Below are 19,329 nucleotides of genomic sequence, written 5' to 3'. Positions count from 1 at the left end.
CTCAGTCTATAAATGTTAGTAAAGCTGACAAATAAACATTATCTGGTACCTATATATAAGACCAACAAACAGTTTAGCGCAATTGAGGACTATAGGAGCATATAAGAAAAAAACGAACAAATAACTAAATTAAAACTATCAATTTTTATTGAATACAAAAGATGGACAGGTGCTGTATGGCAAGAAGCCAATAAAATTGTTGCACCACAGGTTGGAAAGGTTTACAATTAGTATAGCATGGAATAAATAAAGCCAGTTTAATACTAATAAATTGCCATTAACCAATCATGCTGGTAAAGTGCATGATTTTTCAGACTATTCATACACGCTAGAGTGCATTATGCAGGGTATAAAACATACATGGGTTACAATATAAGTAAGCACATACAGTAAGTCACGATAAGTCAGTGGGATACATGCTGTAAATCTAAAACTGAGTACAGTGCCAAGCGATGGTGCCACTTCACCTACGTACTGAAAGAGGCACGCCCGCTGAAAAGCACGTAGGGGAAGTGGCACCATCACTTGGCTTAGGTACAGTACTCGTTATGGTGACAGACGACAACCTTAAATACGTCACCGCTCATCATTGCAGGAGCGTTCTCATGCTCCGGTCAGTGTGTTCTGGACATTGAGCTGACCAGTCACATTACTGATGTCACCACTCAACGCAGTATCCAGAAGCAGCAGAGTGGGAGATCGTTGTGAGGTGTGGGATGGATTTACGGCGGACCACTTTGAATTATTTTTGTTCTGTATGGCAATAAGAGGGTAAAAGTGTGTCGGGGAGTGATTTTTACAATTAAAAGACTTTTCTGTGTGTGTGTGTGTGTGTGTGTATTACTTTTGATTATGTGGTTAGTAATAGGGGAGTCTGACTGATGTCTGTCCATTGCTAACCCCTGTACTTGATGTCAACAGACATTACACAGGCTAAACTCAACCCCAAAATCATTACCTCCACTTGCCAACACACTAGGACAAGCGGGAAGAGCCAAGGCTAAGGACCAGAATTGGCACATCTAATGGATACATCATTTTGGGGGCAGTTGAGGGCTTATGATATTAGCCTGGAGGGTACAAATATCCATAGCCCCCTCCCAGCCTATTAATATCAGCCTGCTACTGTCTGTTTAGCCTTTGCATGTCAATTCTTTCTGCGGATTCTGCTGCGGTTTGCCACCTATTCCATTGTCCAGGTGTCAAACCGCAGGCCAATCCACAGGTCATTTTACCTGCGGTTTTACCTGCGGATCCGCAGATACAAATCCGCGGGTGAATCCGCAGCGTGTGCACGTAGCCTTAGGCTACGTGCACACGTAGGAAAAGTGGTGCAGAATTTTCTGCACAAAATCCGCATCTCCTGGCAGAATCCGCAGCTGCGGTTTTGCCACTGTTTTTATGCGGTTTTTGTGTGGTTTTGCCGCGGAATTGATGCGGATTTTGTGCGGATTTTCTGCAGTTTTTGCCACTGTGGATTTCTATCATGGAGGGGTCCAGAAACGCTGCAGAACCGCACAAAAGAAGTGACATGCACTTCTTTTAAAGCCACAGCAATTCCACACTGAATTTTCTGCACTATCTGCACAGCTTTTTTTTTTCCATTGATTTACATTGTACTGTAAATCACAGTGCAGATCTGCAGCATTTCTGCGCGGAAAAATCCGCTGCGGATCCGCAGCAAATCTGCATCGTGTGCACATAGCCTTAGAGATGTTTTATGCAAAAGACAAGTAGGAAGATCTACTTTTCAAAATATATTGCATTTTTTCAGACTGCCTCAATCTTCCCTCTAAAAGATCACTCTAAAATTAACTAACGGTGATTTACAAGTGGCATCATTGAGAAGATTTTAGTTCTGTGGAATAAAAAGCACAGCTGCAAAGATTTTCTTCCCAGAAGCTTTTGTATCAATTTGTTGCGCTCCAATCGATCATTATGGTAGGAAATGAAGCTTAAAGAAAGATTAAAGACACACATCTTCTAATCCTCAGGTTGCGTCTGCACACAGCAGGGACCAATCGGATTGCATGCATAGTGCATCTAGTTACCCCTGCTGCGCACATTGAATTCTGGCTGCTTGCACACATACTATTAAAGTGATCGATATTAAGCTCAAAAATAGTTTACCAGAAACTTCAGCAGAAGGCTTTTATCGCTAAATGAACAATCAAGTTTTACCAGATCTAACATTTTTACTTACTTTGCTAAACTTTAGTTGGTTTGTTTGTTAAACAATTACTGCAAAAACATATTCAAATATCACAAAATGAAAAAACAAACAGAAAAAGAAAATTTGGCAAACCTGAATCCGTGTACAAGCCTAGTAAATTGTAAATTATTTAAAAAAATAAGCTTTGCATTAAAATGTTACAGAGAACAAACTGATTCATTGGAATTATTATGGTAATACTCTGTTCTTTTCAAAGTGACCAAACCCCCAATGCTCCAGAGTTTCCAGTAAAACAAGGGATAAACATAATCATAATCGCAATGCCAGATTAGCAATAACCTACCTATAATTGATGCTCAGAGCCAGGGTCAGATTGACCCACTGGGACACAGGAGAATTCAGTGGTGCCTTGGCCCTTGCTGTGTCTACTATGTCACTTGGCACTAACCCCTATATTCCTTGGCCCTACCTTTGCCCCCTATGTCGCTTGGCCCTGCCTGTGACTCCTATATCCCTTGGCCCTGACTTTGCCACCTATGTCCCTTTGCCCTGGGTTTGGCCCTGGATGTGTCCCCTAGGTCCATTGGACATTGTCTGTGCCCCCTAGGTCCGTTGGACATTGTCTGTGCCCCCTGTGGAGCCTTGGCCCTGGCTGTGCCCCCTAGGTCCCTTGGCCCTGGCTGTGCCCTCTAGATCCCTTGACCCTGGCTGTGGTCCCTTGGCCTTAGGTGAAACCCTAGGTTCCTTAGTCCTGGCATTGCCCCCTGGATCCCTTGGCCCTGACTGTGCCCCCAGCGTCACTTAGCCCTGGCTGTGCCTCCTATATCCATTGGCCCTGGCTGTTCCCCTATGTGCTCTGGCTGTGCCCCCTATATTCCTTGGCCATAGCTGTGCCCTCTATGCCCCTTAGTCCTGGCTATGCCCCCTATATTCTTTGGCCCTAGCTGTGCCCCCTAGGTCCATTGGCCACATAAGTGCCCTGGCTATGCCCCCTAGGTCCCTAGGACCTGGCTGTGCCTCCTAGGTCCCTTGGCTCTGGCCCCTATTTCCCCTGGCCATGGCTGTGGTCCCTTGGCCCTGGCTGTTATTCCTTGACTCTAGCTTTGTACCCTAGGTCCCTTGGCTCTTACTGTGCCTCCTGTGTCCATTGGCCCTGGCTGTGCCCCCTAGGTCCTTTAGCCCTGGCTGTGACCTCCAGGTTAATTGGCCCTGGCAGTGCCCCCTAGGTCACTTGATCTTAGCTCTACCCCTAGGTACCTTGGCCCTGGTTGTGCCTCCTTTGTCTCTTGGCCCTGGCTGTCTACCCTATGATAGTGGATCTAGGGGTCACAGCTAGGGTCCAGGGACCTCAGGGACACAACCACAGCCAATGGACATAGGAGGTGATGATGGGGCACATTGTTAACTATAGGGGGGCAGTATGAGGGTCCCCCATGCCCTCCAAACCAGCAGCATTCACTTATTTATGACTAAATTCCCTATGTAACCAGCCTTTTAATACATTTTTCTGTAAAAAATAGGCTTAAAACAGGGATTTTTGTGATAAACTCACCGTAAAATCCTTTTCTCCGAGACGCTCATTGGGGGACACAGATACTGTGGGTGTATGCTTCTGCCGCTTGGAGGCTGACACTAAGTGAAAAAAAGAGGTTAGCTCCTCCTCCGCCATATACACCCTCACCCCTATTGTGGGCGGAAATCAGTTTGGTGCCAAAGCAGTAGGAGGACAACAAAATCAGCCTTAATACAGGTACAACATGTCCAGAAAAAAGACCACCCTTATATCACATAAATAAATGCATATAAATTAAACAAAATAAAAGCCAACTTGGCTAATAGGGTGGGTGCTGTGTCCCCCAATGAGCGTCTCGGAGAAAAGGATTTTACGGTGAGTTTATCACAAAAATTCCTGTTTCTCCTTCACCTCATTGGGGGACATAGATACTGTGGGACGTCCTAAAGCAGTCCCTCGGTGGGAGATTGACTCACCGATCCAAGCTACATGCACCTCTTGTTTAAAGGTGCGCCACCGCTGCTTGGAGAATCCTTCTACCCAGGCTCGCATCCACCGAGGCCTGAGTATGGATATTATAATGTTTGGCAAATGTGTGCAGGCTGGACCAGGTTGCTGCCTTGCAAACCTGTTCTGTCGAAGCCTGGTGCCGAAGCACCCAAGAGGCGCCCACTGCCCGAGTAGAGTGCGCTCTGATCCCTGCTGGAATCGGCGTACCTCTAATGCGGTAGGACTCCTGAATAGTCAAACGAATCTATCTGGCTATGGTCAATTTCGAGGCAGCGTGTCCCTTCCTGCGCCCTTCGGGGAGCATGAACAGCGTGTCCGTCTGATGAAAGGCTGCCGTCCTTGACCCGTACTTCCGGAGGGCTCTTACCAGGTCTAACATGTGAAGAGCCTTTTCCACACGGTGCACTGGTTCTGGACAAAATGAAGGCAAGACAACATCCTCATTAATGAGAAATGAGGACACGACTTTCGACAGAAAAGGAGGGGCTGGTCTGAGCACCACCTTATCCTTTTGGAAACGGAGCTCGGCACGATAAGGCCGCCAGCTCTGCAACCCGCCTGATAGAAGTGATGGCCAATAGGAACACCACTTTCCAGGAAAGGTACCTCAAAGAGACATCCTGAAGTGGTTCAAATGGAGCTTCCTGCAGAACACTTAGGACCAGGTTAAGGTCCCAGGCGTCCATAGGCGCCTTATAGGGAGGTACCAAGTGGGAGACTCCCTGGATGAAAGTCTTAACCTGCAAATTGGTAGCAATTCTGCGCTGGAACAGGACGGATAAGGCCGATATTTGTCTCCTGAGGGAACTTGGGGCCAAGCCCGAGTCTAGGCCCGACTGGAGAAAGGCCAAGATGTTGGGAACCGAGAATCTCAGTGGAGAAATACTCCGGCCTCGACACCAAGCAAAGAGCACCTTCCAGGTGTGGTAAATTCGTGCTGAAGCAGGCTTCCGGGTGCTAACCATTGTAGCGACCACCTTGCTCCCGAACCCTGCCTGGGTTAGAATCCAAGATTCAATGGCCATGCCGTCAAACACAGGGCCCCTGACTTTGGGTGGCAAATTGGCCCTTGAGAAAGTAGATCTGGGAGCCCTGGCAGTCGCCAAGGAACGCCGGCGAGCAGCTGCATTAGATCTGCGTACCACGCTCGACGGGGCCAGTCCGGAGCCAGCAGAATCGCTGGAATCCCTTCCATCTTGATCTTTTTGATGACTCTAGGGAGTAGTGGCAGTGGGGGAAATAGATATGGGAGGCGGAACTGGTTCCATGGCAGAACCAACGCATCCAGAGCGATTGCTTGCGGGTCCCTGGCCCGAGCAACAAACGTGGGCACCTTGGCGTTCACTCTGGACGCCATCAGGTCTACATCCGTTGACAAAACTGCTGGAAGACCTCGGGATGTAGTCTCCACTCTCCGGACACAAGACCCTGCCGGCTGAGAAAGTCTTCCGCCGAGTTTTCCACGCCCGGGATGTGGACTGCCGAAATCACTGAGTGGTTTGTTTCGGCCCACTGAAGAACGTGCCCCACCTCGTGCATGGTTACTCTGCTGCAGGTGCCCCCTTGGTGATTTATGTAAGCCACCACCGTGGCGTTGTCTGATTGGATCCGGACTGGGCAGCCTGCTAAGAAGTGATGAAACTGCTGCAGAGCCAGCCGAATTGCTCGTATCTCCAATAAGTTGATCGGGAGGTGTGCCTCCTGTGGGGACCACTGTCCCTGGGTCGTGTGGTGGCGAAACACCCCTCCCCAGCCGAGGAGACTGGCGTCGGTTGTTATCACCAACCAATGGTCTGGGGGGAAGGGTTTCCCCTGGGTCAGAGAGGAACTGTTTATCCACCATCCGAGCGACTGCCTGACTTGAGAGGACAGTCGGCACCGCCGATCAAGCGTGAAAGGATTCTTGTCCCAGGCTGACAAGAGAGCGTGCTGCAGGGGGCAAAAATGGAACTGGGCGAATGGTATTGCTTCCATTGCTGCCACCATTCTTCCTAGAATCCTCATCCCGAAACGAATGGTATGAGGGACTGGTTGGCGAAGAGTCCTAACTCCCTGCCGGAGAGCTAGGGCTTTTTCCTGAGGGAGAATCACCAACCCTCGGCAAGTGTCGAAGACCATTCCTAAGAAGGAAATCCTCTGAGCTGGCACAAGGGATGATTTCTTCGCATTGACCAACCACCTTAAGCGGGCAAGAGTATCTAGCTTGATGTTGACATTTCCCTCGCATGCCCGTCTTGAAGGGCCCTTGACCAATAGGTCATCCAAGTAAGGCAAGACGACTATGCCTCGAGAATGCAATATGGCCATGACAACTGCCATAACCTTTGTGAACACTCTGGGAGCCATGGCTAACCCGAAAGATAGCGCCACGAACTGAAAATGCCGACCGTTGATGGCGAAACGCAGGAACTTTTGATGAGGAGGAAAGATGGGAATATGCAGATATGCGTCCTGGATGTCGACCGAGGCCAAGTATTCTCCCTGCTCCATGGCCGATATGACTGAATGGAGAGACTCCATCTGGAAATATCTGACCCTGATGAATTTGTTCAGAAGTTTGAGGTCCAAAACAGGTCTGACAGACCCGTCCTTTTTGGGAACCGCAAACAGGTTGGAATAGAAGCCCTGAGCCCTTTCGTGCTCTGGCACGGGAACAATGACCCCGTTGCGCTGGAGCGATTCGATGGATCCCAACAGAGCTCTTGCCTGGGTATCCACCCTGGAAAGACGAGAAAGAAAAAAACGTTTTGGAGGGTTTCTGACAAACTCTATTTTGTAACCTGAGGCCACCAACTCCTATACCCATGCGTCGTCTGCAACACTGAACCAGACATGGCGAAACCAGAGTAGTCTGCCGCCCACCTTGCTGGTGTCGTCTGGTAAACGCCTCGAGTCATTTGGCTGACGATCTTTGGGATCTGGATCCCCTCGATCTGGGCTGTTGAGTATGCATTCTCCCCAATGGGTTGGTTCTATATGAGACCTGCCACTCCCTATCCTGGTTGGGGCGGCCTGAAGCGGTGGAATTGGCCGCTGTGGTCCACCCGGGGTTGCGAAAGGCCCGAAAACGTGCCTGAAAAGGGTGGCGAAAAGGTGGTTTGACCTTTTGCTGAGGAAGAAAACCACTCTTTCCTCCTGTGGAGTCGGAGATAAGTTGATCTGACTTCTCCCCAAATAGACGGCCGCACTGATAGGGCAGGGAAGTCAAGGACTTCTTGGAAGTAGAATCGACCCGCCATGTCCTTAACCATAGAGCTCTTCTGATAGAAATTGCGCTAGCGGCAGCAAGTGCCGAGCAATTGGCCACATCCAAAGATGCATTGATTACATAGTCTCCGGCCATCGCGATCTGACTCGTGATCTCCGATATCTCTGCAGGTAGCTCTTGCTCCTGCGCGACCTTGTTTAATGATTCTGACCATGAGATCATGGCCTTGGCTACCCAAGTTGCTGCGAACGAGGGAGAGAGCGCTGATCCTGACACCTCATATCCTGAGCGTGCTAAGCTCTCTATGAGGTGATCCGTGGGATCCTTAATAGAGGAACCACTAACAGAGTTTTAGTGGCTAGGCGCGACACAGGTGGATCCACCATCGGAGATTCCGTCCATTTTTTACGGAGGTCTGGGGCAAATGGATACCTTGCTTCAAGTGCCTTTTGACCCGAGAAATGCCTGTCTGATCATTCCCTGTGTCGCTGAACTATGTCCTCAAACGTAGTGTGTGAGGAAAAAATTCTGTGCGGCCGCTTCACTCGCTTAACCTTATGCCCTGTAGCCGCTGCGGGATCATCCTCAATCCACAAGGCCTGATTGACGGCTTCTAAGAGGCTGTTGACTGTCTCACGTGACTCTGGAGCATCCAGGTCAAGGGGCTCGTCTGAGTCGAAATCTGAGGTCTGCTCGCTATCAATCACTGGCGATGGGGAGCGAGAAGCAGAATTTACGGATGCCAAAGCACCGTATGGACTGGACGACACCGCATGGATTCTCTTCCCCCGGGTCTGCCTGGAATGAGAGCGGCCCATGCAGGCCGAAGGCTCTAGTGAGGTGGAAATTCCCTCTAAGGCCGGCGAGCCACTGTCCCTGCCCCTATCTGGGGCCTGAAGGGACTTGATTGCCCTCGTAAGCGACGCCATGGACTGTGACAGTGATAGGGCCCACTCCGGGGGGTTCGGGACCTCGGTCGCAGTCACAGGAGAGGGCTCCTGGGCGCGTTTGGACTCGCAGGCTTCGCATAATCGCTTGCTCTGTGCCCGCGGAAACGCAGCCCGACAAGAGATGCATGCAGCGTAAAAAAAGTGTGCATCTTTGCTTTTTCGGACATGCTATATCTGTCCGCTGCTGGGGAGGGGGGGAGAAGGTAGCACCTCATCTTCCCTGTAGCGTGGCCTCTCGGGCAGCACTTACCCCAGTCCTGTGCCCCAACGTTCCTGGACGCCTCCACACCAAAATCGCGTGCCACCAGCTGTGGGGCGGGCCACCAGCATATAAACCGCTCCAGGGGCGGTACTTCTGGCTCTGCGGCCTAGCCACGCTCCGAAGCCAGGGACTAAATTTATCCACCGCCGCCCAGGCCTGGGGGGTGGGCCACCAAAAGTGAGGCACGGCCCGGAGGCGGAACTTCCGGCCACGGCCTAGCTCCGGCTAAAGCCGCGGCCTCAATTTATCCCCTGCCCGGGGGGCACGGACCTTCCATGGCGCCACAAAAACTGGCACTACTTACTGGCGCGGGCTGCTCCGCACCGTGCTCTCCAACTGCAGCCACACTCAGCCAAGAATGGCCGGTGGCATCCGCTGGCTAAGGGCTCCAGCTCCGGATCTTCGCACAGGAGCCCTCCCAGGCCCTCTCCTCACTGACGATCCTCTTCGGCTTCCCAGCTCAGGTATGTGAGGGGGCCTTGAAAAATAGGACGGTGCAGGCACCCTAGCTCCATCTAACCCCTTCAGGGAGTGAGGAGAGGGACCGTCTGCCGCTTTGCAGTACCGCAGTCTAAGCATTGGTGGAGCAGTGGGGGCCACACAGACTAGTCTTGTGCCTCTGTACAGCCCATGGTTTCAATACCTAGTGGTGGCCAGGGCTAAGTCCGGCATCGTGTCCCACGTCGTGGGAGAGGATACATGGAGGGACACCCGCACGTGCTCGCCCAATGTTGGTTTGAGGAAATCGGACCCTTTCAATAGGATCCGTTGCCCCTGTCTAATCTTCATGGAAAAAGTCTGGAGCAAAAAACAGACGTGTGCCTCCATGGACACTAAGCTAAAAACTGATTTCCGCCCGTAATAGACGCGAGGGTGTATATGGCGGAGGAGGAGCTAACCTCTTTTTTTCACTTAGTGTCAGCCTCCAAGCGGCAGAAGCATACACCCACAGTATCTGTGTCCCCCAATGAGGCGAAGGAGAAAAAAGCATTTATATTGTCCCCATTTCCTATGCTAATAAGGGTTTTGACTAGTCTATGGGGTGTTAGCTGCCCCTGACAGTCAGCTCTCTTTCCATGTTATCACGGGGTTCAGAGGGGCACTGTGAATGATTGGAAGTTCAGAAGATGGCTTACGGTCATGCACAGTGCACCTCTGAAGCCAGGAAGCATACACCCACCTACAGAGGTGCAGTGATGCTGCCGAAATGTGTTGCGCGCATGTGCAAGATGTGCAGGGGCTGGTGTGATGAGATGGAAAGAGGGATGACTCATCAGGGGCAACTAGTGCCCCACTGGAGAGTCAGTGTGTTACCCCTACACGCACATTTTACACCATATACAAAGTTCCTTTGTATAATGTCAGTGATCACTGACACTCTCAGTATATACAGAGCCATTGTGTATAATGTCAATGGTGATCACTGCATTACCTGTACACTAACACAATATACAGAGCTCCTGTGTGTAATGTCACTGGTGATTCATGTATACCTGTACACTGACACTACAGCTCTGTCAAAAATTAAGAGACCACCACATCAAAACCCTGCCATGGGCAGCCCATTCTCCAAACCTGAACCCTATTGAAAAGCTCTGGAATGTAATCAAAAGGATGATGGATAGTCACAAGCCATCAAACAAAGAAGAAGTGATTAAATTTTTGCGCCAGAAGCAGTATGGAAGACTGATGGCAAGCATGCCAAGACGCATGAAAGCGGTTTTTAAAAATCATGGTTATTCCACAAAATATTGATTTCAGAACTCTTCCTGAGATAAAACATTTGTATTGTTGTTTCTAAATGATTATGAACTTGTTTTCTTTGCATTATTTGAGGTCTGAAAGCACTGGTTTTTTTTCTTAATTTTGACCATTTTTCTTTGTTAGAAAAAAAATACTAAATTTAATGATTGGAAATTCAGAGACATGTTGTCAGAAGTTTATAGACTAAAAGAACAATTTACATTTTACTCAAAAATATACCTATAAAGAGAAAAATCTGACAAAGTGAACATTTGAAAGTGGTCTCTTAATTTTTGCCAGAGCTGTATATACAGAGCTCCTGTGTTGTGAGTTCATTTTCCCCTTCACTGTCGATGTCTGATGAACTCCCTCTTCTGGTGAAGGAAGGTAGTGAGGCTGATTACCAAACACCTGATCTGGTAGATGATGACTGGGTAACAGGAACTTCTGACTGGATATAAGGCAGCCGACGCCCTTCTGAGTCGCTGGTGATTTCTCTGCTGGATTCTTGGAGACCAGTCTGATTCCTGCTTCCCAAAGATAAGTTTTGGCTCTGCTATTGAACTTATTAGTTTTGTTTTGTTTACCTTGTTTTTTGGAGTTCAGCCATCCCCGGTCGGGGGTGTGCTGAGTTCCATTTTTGTCTCTGATCAGTTTGTCTCTTTGCTCTGTCTTCAGAATTTACCTGAGTGCTGATATAGTCATTTTGAAGTCCTAGCGACTTCAGGGCCTGTTTTTCCTATCATACGGTTGGGACATTTTTTGGTAGGGTTTTTTACGAATTGCAGACAGCAGCTTTTCTATCCTGTCCTTTTTAGTTAGCTTGGGCCCCATCGTTTGCTCAACCTATCTTTCTATCTATGTTAGTCTTTTCATCTTGCTTCACCGTCATTATATGTTGGGGGCTGCCTATTGCTTTGGGGTCTGCTCTGGGGCAGTTTAGATTTCCCCTTTATTTCTTTAGGCCTATTTAGTTCTCCGGCTGTGATCGAGGGGTCTAGGGCATCGTAGGAACCCCCCACGGCTACTGTTAGTTGTTGTGGATAGGATCAGGGGTCTGCAATCCGATAGCTACCAACCTCTCCGGTTTTCTGGACTTAGCTTGTATTTTTGTTTTTCCTCCTTCGGTGACTCATTCATAACACTCCTGTGTATAATGTCACTGGTGATTCCTGTATACATGTACACTGACAAGATATACAGAGCTCCGGAGTATAATTTCACTGGTAATTCCTGTATACATGTACACTGACACTATATACAGAGCTCCTGTTTATAATGTCACTGGTGATCACTGTATTATCTGTTCACTGACACTATAAACAGAGCTCGTGTTTATAATGTCACTGGTGATCACTGTATTACCTGTACACTGACACGATATACAGAGCTCCAGAGTATAATGTCACTGGTGATTCCTGTATACATGTACACTGACACGATATACAGAGCTCCGGAGTATAATGTCACTGGTAATTCCTGTATACATGTACACTGACACTATATACAGAGCTCCTGTTTATAATGTCACTGGTGACCACTGTATTATCTGTACACTGACACTATAAACAGGGTTACTGTGTATAATATCATCTGTGATCACTTTATTACCTGATGAAGACGGATCCTCCATCAAAATGTATTGTGATTTAACCCCATCTCTCTTTTGAGTCTCTTTCCTGCGCTCCTAAGATCGTTTTCCATTTTCTCACTTTATTACCTGGACATTGACACTATAAACTACACTGTACTGTGTATAATGTCACTGGTAGTAATAACAGTGTTGTTAGTATTGCTGTGTGTAAATCATGATTAGTATTGCAGTATTCGGTCACTATGTGGTGGTAATATGTGGAATGGTCTTGGTGTGGTGGTATTTCTCCCTGTATGTTGTATTATTAGGTCACAATGTGGTGGTAATATGTGGTCTGGTCACAGAGTGGTGGTATTTCCCTTGTATGTGGTATTATTATATCTTCTTTTAACCAAAGAAGCCCTTTAATGCAACCTACTGTAATTGTACATCCTAGTTATGGTGGCGCACAGTAGATATGCAGGAGTCGCCTGTGTTTTTCAGTCAGTGCTCCACAATAATGGCTAACAGATATCTGCATATCGCTGTACGAAGGGGCCCCTAGGGTCAGTTCCCCCTATGGGCCCCAGACACCCCAGTCCAACCCTGCTGTAAAATGCCCTTAATGACTTTGCCTTTTTACAGTGGTCATTATGTGTCCTCCCTTATTTCTCCATGCTGCCCTTCTACAGGAATAAATAATTAGTGCATTTCATTAAGCAAAATTGCAGTTGGTGTCAGCTATTTCTGCCATGGTCGGTGTCAATAGCGACACCAGCATCTCAAGGCAGGGGACTCCCTTTTTAATTGTCCCGATGATTTTTATTGCAAACCAAATCCTAGTGACATCTAGGTACAATGGTTTGTTAGGACTTGCCATATGCTGGGTCTAACAGGCCAAGTATCAGAGTAACATTTACAGGTCTGATGCAGTATAGTGGTATATCAGACTATAAATCAAAGTGTAATAAATTCAAGTCCCATAGTGTGACTACGCAAAAAATTAAAAAGGGTCAATAACATTTACACAAATCTAAAAAACAGCACGCAAAATGGCATGAAAAAATTACGGAAAACTGTGTCACCACTACAATGTGTGTAGAATTATTACATTAGTAAGCAATTTGATCATATCATCATTTTATGCAGATTTCCCAACTTCAAGCTACATAAACTTGCATGATTATTGGGTGAAGCAGATAAGGTGATATGTATTTGCAGTGGCGTAACTTGAAGCTTGTGGGCCTCAAGTCTTACAGATGGATGCAGCACTCTTTAAATTGCTTATATACTGGGGAGTGATCACAGATCCATCAAATGTTTTGTTGCAAATAGTAAGAAGGATCACAGAAACATGTTGGGAAATTAACTGCCAAAGATTTGAAAAGAATCTAATGTGAAGTTACCAGGAAGCTATTATTCTCCAGTGCTGTCATATTCCAGAACTACAACCTCTCTGGAGTGTCTAGAAGTAATAATAATAATAATAATTTTATTTCTATATCGCCAACATATTCCGCAGCACTTTATATTTTAGAGGGGACAGACAGTAGACATTAAGCATAACAGTAAAAACATAGATCAAAACAGATACCACGAGGAATGAGGGCCCTGCTCACAAGCTTACAATCTACAGTATGTAAAATTACAAGATGTTCAGTGCTCAGACACATGGTCGAGGTTAGAAAGTCTGAAACCAGAACACCAACAAACAATACACAGAAGTACAAAGTGTTCAGTGCTCAGAGACATGGTCGAGGTTAGAAAGGTGAAACCTGATCATCAGTGAAAAAGACACACAAGTTGAAATGTCAAGGCTGGGCCAAGGAATATATTAAGACAGCTTTTTCAAAGATTTTATGCATTGAAAGTTACTCTTGATGGACCAAATGGATAGGTCCATGGCTGTATCATTGATGGGCACAGACTTCTACTTTAACTCTTTGCCAGTAAGGCTTAATGAGCTCCTAGCCTATTTCCAGTATTTAGAAGACACTTGTGTGAAGTAGTGGTACAGGAAAAAGTCTGCATATTTCAAGAAAACCATGAATTTTATGCAGGAGAGTGCTCCATTTCATGCATTGAAGAACACAACTGCTTGGCCAGCAAGTAAAGGCCTTAAATATGAAGGAATAATGACATGGCCACTTCCTCACCTGACCAGAGAGAGACACTTTGGACTCCGTATGTCCTCTGTTCTGGTGGTGTATGTTTCATTAGGCTTATTTTAACACACAAAAAGTGTGGTCGAGCACTCTTTTGTGCATGCCTAAAAAGACGAAACACTGCCGAAACAGATGTCACATGGAGTCCAAGGTAGCTCCATCTGCCTCATTATTATTTATTATTATTTATTTTTAGACCACCATTGATTTCTTGGTGTGTACATATGAAAAGCATTTCCCTAAAAATATATGTATGTAAATCACAATGAACAACATAGCAATGACAGACTGGTAGAGAGGGAAGCGGGCCTTGCCCTTGTAGGCTTACAGTCTACAGAGAAATGGGGAAGAGATAGTAAGATGGAGGGTTGCAGCGGCTCCGGTGGTCGAAAGGTGACAATTGGGTCAATGCAAGCTTTCTTTGAGAGATTGGTTTTCAAGTTTTACCTGAAGGTTCCAAATGTTGTAGACAATTGAACATATTGGGGTATGAAATTTCTGAGGATTGGGGATGCTCGGGAGAAGTCTTGAAGGCGATTGGATGAGGAAAGTACGAGAGTGGAAGAGATTATTATTGTGACTAGTTCCACTGAGCTTAGTCTAAATCAGGCTTATTTGAGATTTTAAAGAGAACCCTGACATACTGTAAGTGCTCAGCTTAGAGCAGAAGACAAATGTGAATCTTACTTTAAAAGTGATCAAGCAATCTTATGTACCGCAAAATGCAACCAATAAAAACTTCATGGAGGCAGGTAAGGAAGGACCATGAATAAGACTAACGTCGAAAAGCGTAGGTCCTGTCATTAATATTGAACTTCCACTGTTGCCCATATATCTGGAGACTTCTTTTAATCAGTGTAATAAATGCTATGTCTTATATATTTATAATTACAAGCATTAATTTCGCTGGATAACTTTTCCTTCCTTACTTGTCTCCATGAAAGCCACTCTGTCTTGATCCATGTGCGGCTCCTGAAGCTCCTGTTACTATTTGCCCAACAGGTGAGCTGACTGCAAAAACTTTTTATTCCAATAAAAACTTCAACTTATCCCATTAATAAAAACAAGCCCAGACTCGGGTCTGGCAGCTAACAATAAAAAATGATTAGGGAGGTGTTCCTCAAAGTTCTGTAAATGGCGACCATAATCTATTCCAACAAAATCTATTTTCCAAAAGCTAAATGGTACTCCTTCCCTTTCAAGCCCTGCCATGTGTCCTATCAATAGTGTACAACAACATATGGTGTATTGTTGCTTTCAACAAGTTGTGCGGTCCATTTTCTCCTATTACCCATTGTGAAAATGAAAAATTTGTGACTTAGGCAATATTATTGTGAAAGAAAAATATTAATTGGTTTTCAGGGTCCCGTATTATAAAATGCTGTTCAGCACCTGTTAGTGCAAAGGGTTTACCATATCCTTAAAGGAATTCCTTAAGAAATGTACTTTCCAAACAATAGTGAGACCAAACAATAGTATCCGACCATATATTGGGTATCACTCCCCCTCCCACCTCCAACTGGCTGTCATTTATCACCCCCCCAGAGCCAGCCACAACCTTCTTCAACCATTTCACTTCCTGGCTACTTCATTTCCTCTCCGCTGACATCCCCACTATCATCATGGGGGACTTCAACATCCCCATTGACACTTACCACTCAGCTGCCACTAAACTTCTATCTCTCACTTCCTCCTTTGGCCTCGCTCAATGGTTTTCTGCAGCCACGCACAAAGATGGCCACATACTGGACCTCATCTTCACCCGCCTCTGCTCCCTTTCTAGCCTCTCTACATCGCAACTCCCTCTTACTGACAACAACCTACTTACATTCTCTTCCCTCTCTTCTACTTGTCCACAATCCCCACTCCACAAACTTGCTCACCCTCGCAGAAATCTTAAACACCTCGATCTACACTCACTCTATGAATCTCTCGTTGCTCTTACAGACATACAGTGGGGGAAATAATTATTTTATCCCTTGCTGATTTTGTAAGTTTGCCCACTGGCAAAGACATAAACAGTCTATAATTTTAAGGGTAAGCTAATTTTAACATTGATAGATAGAATATCAAAAATAAAATCCAGAAAATCACATTTTATAAGTTATATAAATTTATTTGCATTTTGCAGTGGGAAATAAGTGTTTGATCCCCTACCAACAATTAAGAGTTCTGGCTCCTACGGACCAGTTAGATGCTCCTAATCAACTCGTTACCTGCATTAAAGACAGCTGTCTTACATAGTCACCTTTAGAAAAGACTCCTGTCCACAGACTCAATTAATCAGTCAGACTATCCTATACAACATGGACAAGACCAAAGAGCTTTAAAAGGATGTAAGGGACAAGATCACAGACCTGCACAAAGCGGGAATGGGCTACAAAACCATAAGTAAGACGTTGGGTGAGAAGGAGACAACTGTTGGTGCAAAAGTAAGAAAATGGAAGAAATGCAAAATGACTATCAATCGACATCGATCTGGGGCACCATGCAAAATCTCACCTCGTTGGGTATCCTTGATCATAAGGAAGGTGAAAGATCCACCTAAAACTACACTGGGTGAACTTGCTAATGATCACAAGGCACCTGGGACCACAGTCACCAAGAAAACCATTGGTAACACATTACACCGTAAAGGTTTAAAATCTTGTAGTGCCCGCAAGGTCCCCCTGCTCAAGAAGGCACATGTGCAGGCCCGTCTGAAGTTTGCCAATGAACACCTGGATGATTCTGTAAGTGATTAGGAGAAGGTGCTGTGGTCAGACGAGTCAAAAATTGAGGTCTTTGAATTAACTCAACTCTCCGTGTTTGGAGGAAGAGAAATGCTGCCTATGACCCAAAGAACACCATCCCCACTGTCAAGCATGGAGGTGGAAGCATTATGATTTGGGGGTGTTTCTCTGCTAAGGGCACAGGACTACTTCACCACATGAATGGGAGAATGGATTGAGCCATGTGCCATAAAATCCTGAGTGACAACTTTCTTCCCTCCGCCAGGACATTAAAAATGAGCCGTGGCTGGGTCTTCCAGCAAGACAATGATCCAAAACATACAGCCAAGGCAACAAAGGAGTAGCACAAAATATAGCAGCACATTAAGGTCATGGAGTGGCCTATCTCTTTGCTTGCCAACAAGGGTTTCGCCACCAAGTATTAAGTCTTGCTTGCCAGAGGGATCAAATATTTATTTCTCACTGCAAAGGACAAATAAATTTATATAATTTATACAATGTGATTTTCTGGATTTTATTTTTTATATTATATCTCTCAATGTTAAAATTAACCCACCCTTAAAATTATAGACTGTTCTTGTCTTTGTCAGTGGGCAAATTTAAAAAAACAGCAAAGGATCAAATACTTATTTCCCCCACTGTAAGTTCCTTACACAATGTGGATACTGCTGCCGCTTTATATAACACCACAATAGCTGCAGATCTGGAATTGGTCGCCCCTCTCACACATACCAAAGCTCACAAAATCAACAAACAACCCTGCCACACCGGCCTGACCAAAGAACAGAGACAGGATTCTAGGGTTGCTGAGTGGAGATGAAAAAGATCCCACTCCAATGAGCACTTCATCGCATTCAAACAGTTCCTCACTACTTTCAAGACCACACTCGCCGGAGCAAAACAAACCTACTTCTCATCTCTCATATCCTCCCTTTCTCACAACCCTAAACAGCTATTCAACACTATAACTTCTCTCCTCCGTGCCCTAACACCTCCTCCCTCTCCACTCATCTCAGCTAAAGACTTTGCCTCATTCTTCAAGCAGAAAATTGATAACACCAGAGAAAGCTTTGGTCTACAAACCTCAGAGCCCCTCCTCCTAACTGATCAGACCTCCTTCTTCAAAATCATCTTCTCCACCATAACAGAAGATCGACTCTCCACTCTAGTCTCAAGATCACATCTCACCACATGTGCACTTGACCCGATTCATCCCACTTCATCCCAAACCTCACCAGTCTTCATTCCAACCCTATCCCATCTCTTTAACCTATCACTAACAACTGGTGTTTTCCCCTCATGCTTCAAACATGCCTCAATCACACTCATCCTCAAAAAGCCCTCTCTTGGTCCATCCTCAGTAACTAGCTATCGCCCCATATCACATCTCCCCTATGCCTCAAAACTACTGGAACAACACGTTCATCTCAAACTGTCCTCCCACCTCTCTTCCATCTCCCTCTTCGACCGCTTGCAATCTGACGTCCAGCTGCATCACTCCACTGAAACTGCCCTAACTAAAGTCACCAATGAAGTACTAACTGCAAAGCCAAGCGACACTCCTATATCCTCCTCCTCCTCCTGGACCTGTCCTCTCTGACACAGTGGACCATTCCCTATTATTATTATAGACCCTCTCATTTCTTGGCATCACAGACTTGGCCCTATCTTGGATTTTGTCATACCTAACAGACCGGACATTCAGCGTCTCCCACTCGCACACCACCTCTTCACAGCGCCCCCCTATCTCTCAGAGTCCTGCAAAGTTAAGTCCTAGTGCCCCTGCTCTTCTCCATTTACATCTTCAGCCTGGGACAGCTCATAGATTCTCACGGCTTTCGGTATCACCTCTATGCTGATGAGACACAGATATACATCTCTGGACCAGATATCACCTCCCTACTAACCAGAATCTCACAGAATCTGCCCGCTTTTTCATCCTTCTTTTCCACTTCATTTCTAAAATCTTAATATGGACAAAACAGAATTCATCATCTTTCCCCCCATGTCAATCGACCCCCCTTATCCATTAAAGTAAACGGCTGCTCACTCTCCCCAGTCCCACAAGCTCACTGCCTCGGGGTAATCCTTGACCTTGTGGTGGCCATTTTCTCCTATTATACCTTGGGAAAACATGAAAAACTTAGGGCTAAAGTAATATTTTAGTAGAAAAAAATGAAATGTTTTCTTTTTTTAGTCCAATTTGTGTTAATTCCAGTGACGCACCTCAAATTATTCAAAAGGAAATTTGTTAACATTTCTGTAGATACATTTTTCCTATCAGAGTAGAGTTTATCTACAGAAATCCCATCATAGTGAATGTAGTAACCCATGGGAAACAATAAAGAAGACATTACTTGAACATCTCTTATTACCAAAAAAATGTGCCAAATTATTCGTTTTATGCTTGCAGATATATAAAAATTTCAGTGTGTTCATTATTTAATTCTTAGAAGGTATATTTACTTGGTCAACGATTTACTAATTGTAATTCATAATA

Source organism: Dendrobates tinctorius, unplaced genomic scaffold (assembly GCF_039654945.1).
Source record: "Dendrobates tinctorius isolate UK_male_01 unplaced genomic scaffold, ASM3965494v1 ptg000140l, whole genome shotgun sequence".
Classification (NCBI taxonomy): domain Eukaryota; kingdom Metazoa; phylum Chordata; class Amphibia; order Anura; family Dendrobatidae; genus Dendrobates; species Dendrobates tinctorius.
The sequence above is the reverse complement of the archived record's forward strand: the minus strand, read 5'-3'. Positions refer to the sequence as shown.